The 8,876-nt window shown below is 44.0% G+C and overlaps 1 non-coding gene across 1 annotated transcript; it reads right to left on the bottom strand.

The window, feature by feature from the left end:
- Positions 1-7,599: 7,599 nt before the first annotated feature.
- Positions 7,600-7,706, bottom strand: LOC120859010. The gene has a single exon (XR_005720025.1). It is a non-coding gene; the product is annotated as a U6 spliceosomal RNA (small nuclear RNA).
- Between the last annotated feature and the right edge of the window lie 1,170 nt (positions 7,707-8,876).

Raw genomic sequence — 8,876 nt, 5'->3', positions numbered from 1 at the left:
GTGGATGTGAGCGCTCTCACTTCTTCCTTTTATTTTGTTTGTGTTCTATCTTGAAGGGTGTGTAACTTTTATACACATTGTCGGTCTCTGATCCATCCCAGCAGCAGGGCTGACTGCGCTCCTGGCTGTTCCCTTACTTCCACCATTAGGGGCATCTGATGGCCAGGGCGGAATGGGCTGCAGGTCACGCTCCTGGGTTTCACTCCCCTGTGTTCGTTTTGCCTGGAGCCCCTACTTGACGGAATGATGTCTTAGTCTCTTCTTTTGTGCATCGATCTTCTCGTCCCACCTCTCCCTGACCTGCTGCGTGGCATCATCCAAGTCCTACTACAACTGGTAATAGATGTGCCTACAGAGGTGGTCCCCCACTATGGATCTGTAGGGGTTGGGACTTGCAAAGCCAGGAGGAAGAAAGAGAAAAGTAGTGGTGTCACTGGAAAGAGGAGAGGGAGCCGGAGTAAGAAGCGATTTTGCTACAAGATCCCAGAAATGTTCAGAGAACCAGCTCCCAGGTCATGTTTCCAAATTGTTTTGTCTGTTGCCCTTTGATTTTAAAGTTCAGTCGGACACTCTCTTCCCAGCCATTTGTGTTATTTTCTCCGAGTGTCTCATTTCTTACCTCTGTGCTGCCTTGCTCATCTTTCATTGTTCATTTTAGCCTCACTCTCTGAATCCTTACCCTCCTAGTTTCCTGCTGCTTCCACAGCTTCTAGAACCCCATCTTCACTCAAAGCATCTGTGGTGACAGTTACACATACAGAGCTGGTTATGGGTGTGATGCGATGGTGGGTACTTATATGAGGCCGATTCTAGCATGACCCCTGTCATAGGAGGAAGCTGGAGCACAGGGGGGTCAGTAACCTCACCAAGGTCACCCAGCTGAGGAGGACAAAGCCGAGGGTTCCTACCTAGCTGCTCTGTGCTCTTCACCAACCCACACAGACCGTCTTCCAGCAAATGACCTGCTTTGTACTAACATGGCCACATTAAAAAAAAAAATTTCTTGTACTGAAGTATAGTTGACTTACAATGTATCAATTTTTTTCTGTACAGCAAAATGATTCAGTTATACATATATATTCTTTCTCTTTCATATTCTTTCCCATTATGGTTTATCACCAGATGTTGAATATGATTCCCTGTGCTATACAGTAGGACCTTGTTGTTTTTCCATTTTGTATGTAACAGTTTGCACCTGGTAATCCCAAATTCCAAATCCATCCTTCCCCCAACCCCTACCCCAACCCCCTGCTTGGCAATCACAAGTTTGCTGTCTGTATCTGTGTGTCTCTTTCATTGTTGTTTTTCAGTTGCTAAGTAGCGTCTGACTCTTTGTGACCCCCATGGACTGCAGCATGTCAGGCTCCTCTGTCCTCCACTATCTCCTGGAGTTTGCTCAAACTCATGTCCATTGAGTCAGGGATGATGTCTAACCATCTCATCCTCTTTTGCCCCCTTCTCCTTTTGCCTTCAATCTTTCTCAGCATCAGTGTCTTTTCCAATGAGTCGGCTCTTTGCATGAGGCGGCCAAAGTATTCGAGCTTCAGCTTCAGCATCAGTCCTTTCCCCTGGCTTGGCAGTCACACACCCACTCTGTGTCTGTGAGTCTGTGCTGTAGACAAGTTCGTTTGTGTCATCTTTTAGATTCCACATATAAGTGATATCATATGGTAGCCTGGCCACCTTCTCGTTGGTGTTTGTGGTCAGCAGTCTTTCTCAGAAACTACTATGGTGGATATGGTGATCTGCCGCACAGACTCCCCTTCAAGGATGGAGATGTGGCCCCAGCTGCTGGCTTCAGAAGCCATCTCAGCTGCAGAGGGTCCCCAAGCTCAAAGTCATGTTATTTCCAAGACAGCCCACATCCAGAGACCAAGGAAGGTGTGTAGACTGCTGTTTTGGCCCACCACAGAATTATGTGACAAGACATTTTGGTTCCTGAGTGTCCTGCCGGGCTGGGCGAGACTGCCATCAATGCCTGCGTGGCAGCTCAACTCCTCCTTCTGCTCAATCCTGCTTCCTCCTCCACTATTGGACCCCAAAGGCATTCTCCAATAAACTGAGACTGTTACTATGGGCCTCGGGCACTTGGAGAAGAGTACCATCTTCACTCTGTAGCCTAAATTAAAGGAAAGGGACAGATCTAAGGAAAAGCCAAGGCCAAAGAAAATATTGATGATGAGTTTTAAAGATGCCAGATTTATCACCTTGTATCACTTTAATCCAGTCTCCTCCATTGATCATTTCTGGGTGATTTGGTTATCCTCTGAAACTTTTATGTAACAGTATGGCAGTTCCTCAAAAAAATTAAAAATAGAATTACCTTATGATCCAGCAATCCTGCTTCTGGGTATGTACCCGAAGGAAGTGAAAAATATTTAATACCCCCGTGTTCACAGCATCATGATTCACTGTAGCCGAAAGGTGGAAGCAACCCCAGATCCATCAGCAGATGAATAGGTAAGCAAAATGTGGTGTATGTGCATGCTGGAGTATTATTTAGCGTTCAAAAGGAAGGAGATTCTGACACACACTGTAACCTGGATGGACTGTGAAAGTATTATGTCAAGTGAAATAGGCCAGACACAGAAAGACAACATTTGTATGATTGCCCTCAAATGAGGTATGGACCAGTCAGATTCACAGAGACGGAAAGAAGAACGGTGGTGCCAGGGGCTGGGTCGGGGGAGGGGAGTTGCTGTTTAATAGGGGCAGAGCTTCAGTTTTACAAGACGCAGAGGGTTCTGGGGTTTGGTTGCACAATAGTGTGAATATACTCGATACTACCCAACTGCACACTTAAAAATGCTTAAGATGGCAGATTTTACGTTTGGTTTATTTTACCGCAATTCAAAAAAAAAAAAACTTTCATGTGGCAAGATGTCAAAACTAAATTTCAGCAAGGGAGCATTTTAGAGAGCATATCTCAGGCTTTTTCCTGTGTACATAGTTCTCTGAAAATGGTCACAATCTGAGATCCTGCCTGGCGTAAGCCTTTGAAGGAGAGAGGTGAATCCCCCCACAGGATACGGCCAGAGAAAGACAAAGCCCCGAAGAATCATGGAAAAGAACAAGCAGGAAGTTCTCAGGGGAAACAGTGGCAAGTGCAGGAGGGCCTGCCACAGAGTTGGCCGTGCCGTGGCTGCAGGGACAGGCGCTTCTTGTGTCCAGCGAAGACGATCTGAAGGCAGGAACAGAGTGGAGAGAGCACCTGGGTTCCTGGCTGCACTCTTACTGGAGCAGGGGATGCACCATGGTCAAAGGAAATGGCCAGGAAGAGTCATTTTCTGTGCTTCTTGGAGGAGGGCAGTCACAACAGCAGGTGCTAAACAGGAAGAAGCAAAGCAATGGTTTTGAAGTCCATTCAGCACCTAGAAGGGCTCAAAGACTGAGGTTTTAAAGGCAGAGATGACAGGAGGGTGGAGGTGGGATGAATGGAGAGGTTGAGATTGACATAGATACTATGTGTAAAATAGATAACTAACGAGAACCTTATTAGTTAACAGGAGTTGGTGATGGACAGGGAAGCCTGGCATGCTGCAGTCCATGGGATCGCAGAGTTGGACCTGGTGACTCAAAATTCTCCAAGCCAGGCTTCAGCAATATGTGAACCGTGAACTTCCAGATGTTCAGGTTGGTTTTAGAAAAGGCAGAGGAACCAGAGATCAAATTGCCAACATTCAATGGATCATCGAAAAAGCAAGAGAGTTCCAGAAAGACATCTATTTCTGCTTTATTGACTATGCCAAAGCCTTTGACTGTGTGGATCACAAGAAACTGTGGAAAATTCTGAAAGAGATGACAATACCAGACCGACCACCTGATCTGCCTCTTGAGAAACCTGTATGCAGGTCAGGAAGCAACAGTTAGAACTGGACATGGAACAACAGACTGGTTCTAAATCAGGAAAGGAGTACATCAAGGCTGTATATTGTCACCCTGCTTATTTAACTTCTATGCAGAGTACATCATGAGAAACGCTGGGCTGGAAGAAGCACAGGCTGGACTCAAGATTGTCGGGAGAAATGTCAATAACCTCAGATATGCAGATGACACCACCCTTAAGGCAGAAAGCAAAGAAGAACTAAAGAGCCTTTTGATGAAAGTGAAAGAGGAGAGTGAAAAAGTTGGCTTAAAGCTTAATATATAGAAAACTAAGATCATGGCATCTGGTCCCATCACTTCATGGGAAATAGATGGGGAAACAGTGGACACAGTGGCTGACTTTATTTGGGGGGGGGGCTCCAAAATCACTGCAGATGGTGACTGCAACCATGAAATTAAAAGATGCTTACTCCTTGGAAGGAAAGTTATGACCAATGTCTCTGCATATTTAAAAGCAGAGACATTACTTTGCCAACAAAGGTCCATCTAGTCAAGGCTATGGTTTTTCCAGTAGTCATGTATGGATGTGAGAGTTGGACTATAAAGAAAGCTAAGTGCTAAAGAATTGATGCTTTTGAACTGTGGTGTTGGAGAAGACACATTGAGAGTCCCTTGTACTGCAAGGAGATCCAACCAGTCCATCCTAAAGGAGATCAGTCCTGAGTGTTCATTGGAAGGACTGATGTTGAAGCTGAAACTCCAATACTTTGGCCACCTGATGCAAAGAGCTGATTCATTTGAAAAGACCCTGATGTTGGGGAAAATTGAGGGCAGGAGGAGAAGGGGACAACAGAGGATGAGATGGCTTGATGGCATCACTGACTCAATGGACATGAGTTTGGGTAGGCTCCGGGAGTTGTTAAAGGTCATGGAGGCCTGGTGTGCTGCAGTTCATGGGGTTGCAAAGAGACACGACTGAGCGACTGAACTGAATTAAACTGAGCAACTGAACTGAACAAATGAGAACCTGCTGTACAGCACAGGGAGCTCTACTCAGTGCTCTGTGGTGACCTCAATGGACTTGGTGTTATTTGCTCAGTCGTGTCTAACTCTTTGCAACTCCATGGACCATAGCCCGCCAGGCTCCTCTGTCCATGGAGTTCTCCAGGCAAGAATACTGGAGTGGGTTGCCAGTTCCTTCTCCAAGGGATCTCCCCAACCCAGGGATTGAACCAGGTCTCCTGTGGCTCCTTCATTGCAGGCAAATTCTTTAACATCTGAGCCAGGTAAGCCTGACCTAAATGGGACGAAAATCCAAAAAAGAAGGGAAATATGTATACATATAGCTGATTCACTTTGCTGCACAGCAGAAAACAAGAACATTGTAAAGCAAACATATGCCAATAAAATTAGTAAAAGCAAACAAAATGATACAAATAAAATAATACAAAAATATACAAATAAAAGCAGAGATGACAGAGCAGGATGGGTAGTCAAGTATCAGATTGAGGATTCTAGCCCCCTGCGGTAGAAGCTGAAGCGACACCTGGATGGTACATCTGAGTGTCTCCTGAATCAGGTGGTGAGCTGGCCTTGGCCTTGGCTCATTACAAAGAAAGAGCAGCCAAACAAGGAGGTCAAGAGGGGAGCTCAACCTTGAAGGAGTTGGATTTCAGAGTAACTGGAGCCCAGCCTGAAGCTGCTTTTTTCAAAGCATCGCCACCACCAGGCACGGACGGCAGCTGCAGATGCCCCCACTTGACACACGGGTGTGTGCTCATCGCACACCTGTCCTGCTCATCGCACACCTGTCCTGCTCATCATTTTGCCTTATCACGTATTCCAGAGGCCCGTAAAAAATTGCTTTATTAAAGATGTTATCTGGGTGCCCTGGATGTTACTGAAGGGGTTCCTTTGAAGGGCTTTTAACATTATTCTCTTCCTTCCTTCCATCCTTTCTTTTGGCACTGTTTTCATTTTTTTAAATTGTGACAAAATACATAAAACATGAAATTTGCCATTTTAGTCATTTAAAAAAAAATTTATTTATTTGGCTGCCCTTTGTCTTAATTGAAGCATGCAGAATCTTACCTGCGGCATGTAGAATCTAATTCCCAGACCAGGAATTCAACCTGAGAACCCTGCATTGGAAGCATAGAGTCTTAGCCATTGGACCACCAGGGAAGTCCCTGTTTTAACCATTTTTAAGTACGTAATTCAGTGACATTAATTACCTTCAGCATGTTCTACAACTATCACCAATATCTGTTTCCAAAACTTTTTGTGACCCAGCATGGACACTCTGTACCTACTAAGCAGTAATCACCTCCCTCCCTCCCCAGACCTTGGTGTAACCTCTGGTCTACTTTCCGTCTCTAGGAACGTGTCTACTTCAGGTAACTCATATAAGCACATTCGTTCTTTTGCTTCTGGCTTAGTTTACATAGTCAACTTCTTCAAGGTTCATCCCTGTTGTTGCTAGCACCAGGATATCTTTCCTATTTAGGACTGAATAATATTCCTGTGTTGGAGAAGGCGATGGCACCCCACTCCAGTACTCTTGCCTGGAAAATCCCATGGATGGAGGAACCTGGTAGGCTGCAGTCCATGGGGTCACGAAGAGTCGGACACGACTGAACAACTTCAGTTTCACTTTTCACTTTCATGCATTGGAGAAGGAAATGGCAACCCACTCCAGTGTTCTTGCCTGGAGAATCCCAGGGACAGGGGAGCCTGGTGGGCTGCCGTCTCTGGGGTCACACAGAGCTGGACACGACTGAAGTGACTTAGCAGCAGCAGCAATATTCCTGTGTATGGATGGACCACATTTTGTTTATCCATCTGTCTGTGGAGCTCCTTTTGACCATGGTGAGTGATGCTGCCATGAACATGGGTGCAAAATATCTGAGTTCCTGCTTTCAATTCCTTTGGGTGTATACCCAGAAGTGGAATTACTGGATCATATGGTCGTACTATGTTTAGCTTTTGAGGAACTATCAAACTGTTTTCCATGATGGCTGCACTATTTTACATTCCCATCAGCAATACGCAAGTGTTTAAATTTCTCCACGTCCTTACCAACATTTGTTACTTTCATTTTTTAAAAGAATACGTTATGTATAATAACCATTCCAGTGGCTGTGAAGTGATATCTGATCATGGTCTTGATTTGTTTTTCCCTAATGACTGGTGATCTGATCATCTTTTTATATGCTTACTAGTCATCTGAGTATATACTTTGAAGAAATATCTATTCAAGCCTTCTGCCCATTTTTATATTGAGTGGTATTTTGTTGTTGTTGTTATTGAATTGTAGGCATTCTTTATATCTTCTGGATACTGATTCCTTATCTGATATATGATGTGAAAATATCTCCCCCCATTCTTTTTTTTTTTTTTTTTAATGTTTATTTGTTTGGCTGTACTGGGTCTTAGTTGTGGTAAGTGAAATCTTTAGTAGGGGCATGAGACTCCTAGTCACAGCATGTGGAATATAGTTCCCTGACCAGGGTTCAAAGCCGGGGCTCCTGCACTGGGAGCTCAGAGTCTTAGCTACTGGACCCCCAAGGAAGTCCTTTCCCCCATTCTGTAGTCTGTCTTTTCATTCTCTTGATAGTATTCTTGGATGCACAAATGTTTGTTCTTTTGTTTGTTTGTTTCTGAAAAATAACTTTTATTCTGAATCAGTGATAAGCTACATATTCATCTGCCACTATTTCAAGTCACAGTTATATTGACATCTGTCCTTTGAAACACTGAACCATTTTTTCTACAAAAAATACGGAACGCTTCACAAATTTGCCTGTCATCCTTGCACAGGGGCCATGCTAATCTTCTCTGTGTCGTTCTAATTTTAGTATATGTGCTGCCGAAGCGAGCACACACACGTGTTCTTCATGTTGATCAAGTGCAATTTATTAACTTCTTCTGTTGCTTGTGCTTTTGTTGCCAGGTGCCAAGTCACTGTCAGATCCAATGTCACGAGAACTTCCCCTATGTTTTCTTCTAAGAGGTTTACAGTTTCAGCACTTATGTTTAGGTCTTTCTCTATTTTGAGTTAGTTTTTGTGTATGGAGTAAGGAAAGGAGCCGATTTCAGGCCTGTGACTATCCAGACTTCCCAGCACCATTTGTTGAAAAGACTATCCTTCCCATTTCTTATTTTCTTTTATGTCTACACATGTTTAAGTTCCCTGCCAAGGTAAGAAACCTTGATTACTTAAACGGTAAGCAGTCGATGAGCAAAACATATTACATTTAGGTAAATACAATATTGAAACCAGATAACTCTTCTGTGGATCTGTGTTAATATTACAGATCTAAGTCTCACCTCTTCCATGATGCCTTACTTCTTCAGCCTGAAACAATTCCGTCCTGTATCAGACTCTTAGCTTTCATGGCCTATATTTTTTTGCATGAATTTTTATCTTTAAAAAAGTAATCATTATTATTATTATTTTAATGTTTTATCTAGTTACTTACTTATTTGGCTGCACCAGGTCCTTGCTGCAGTTTGTGAGATCTTTTTTTAGTTGCAGCATGTGGGTCTAGTTCCCCGACCAGGGGTTGAACCTGGGCCCCCTGCATTGAGAGTGTGGAGTCCTAGCCGCTGGACCCCTGGGGAAGTCCCTTGTGTGGATTTTTAAATTGAAATGTATTTGACATTAGCATTGTGTAAAGTTAAGGTGTTTTAATTTTTAAAAAATTATCAATTGACACTTTTTACTCCAGGGCCCCAATTATTTTTCTCACATACTACAGAAGTTTATTTTTCACAGTGTTTGATGAGGACTCACTTCCTAGACTGCACCTTCTCTGTAGCTGGCAGACTGATACTGGCAGGAAAGCTTAGCTCCTCGTCGGTTTTCTCTGTAAGGGTTCTCAAGTGTCCCCAGGATGTGGTACCCAGGTGTCCCCAGAGGAGTGATCTAGGAGACCAAGGAAGAGGCTCCCATGATCTCTTGGACAGCTCATTATGACTCACTGAATGTCAGGCTAAGGATCCACGTTAGGCATGACTTTAACACTGCAGCCTACCAGGCTCTTGCATCC

The sequence above is a fragment of the Oryx dammah genome, unplaced genomic scaffold (assembly GCF_014754425.2).
Source record: "Oryx dammah isolate SB20612 unplaced genomic scaffold, SCBI_Odam_1.1 HiC_scaffold_29, whole genome shotgun sequence".
NCBI classification, from domain to species: domain Eukaryota; kingdom Metazoa; phylum Chordata; class Mammalia; order Artiodactyla; family Bovidae; genus Oryx; species Oryx dammah.
The sequence above is the reverse complement of the archived record's forward strand: the minus strand, read 5'-3'. Positions and strand labels throughout refer to the sequence as shown.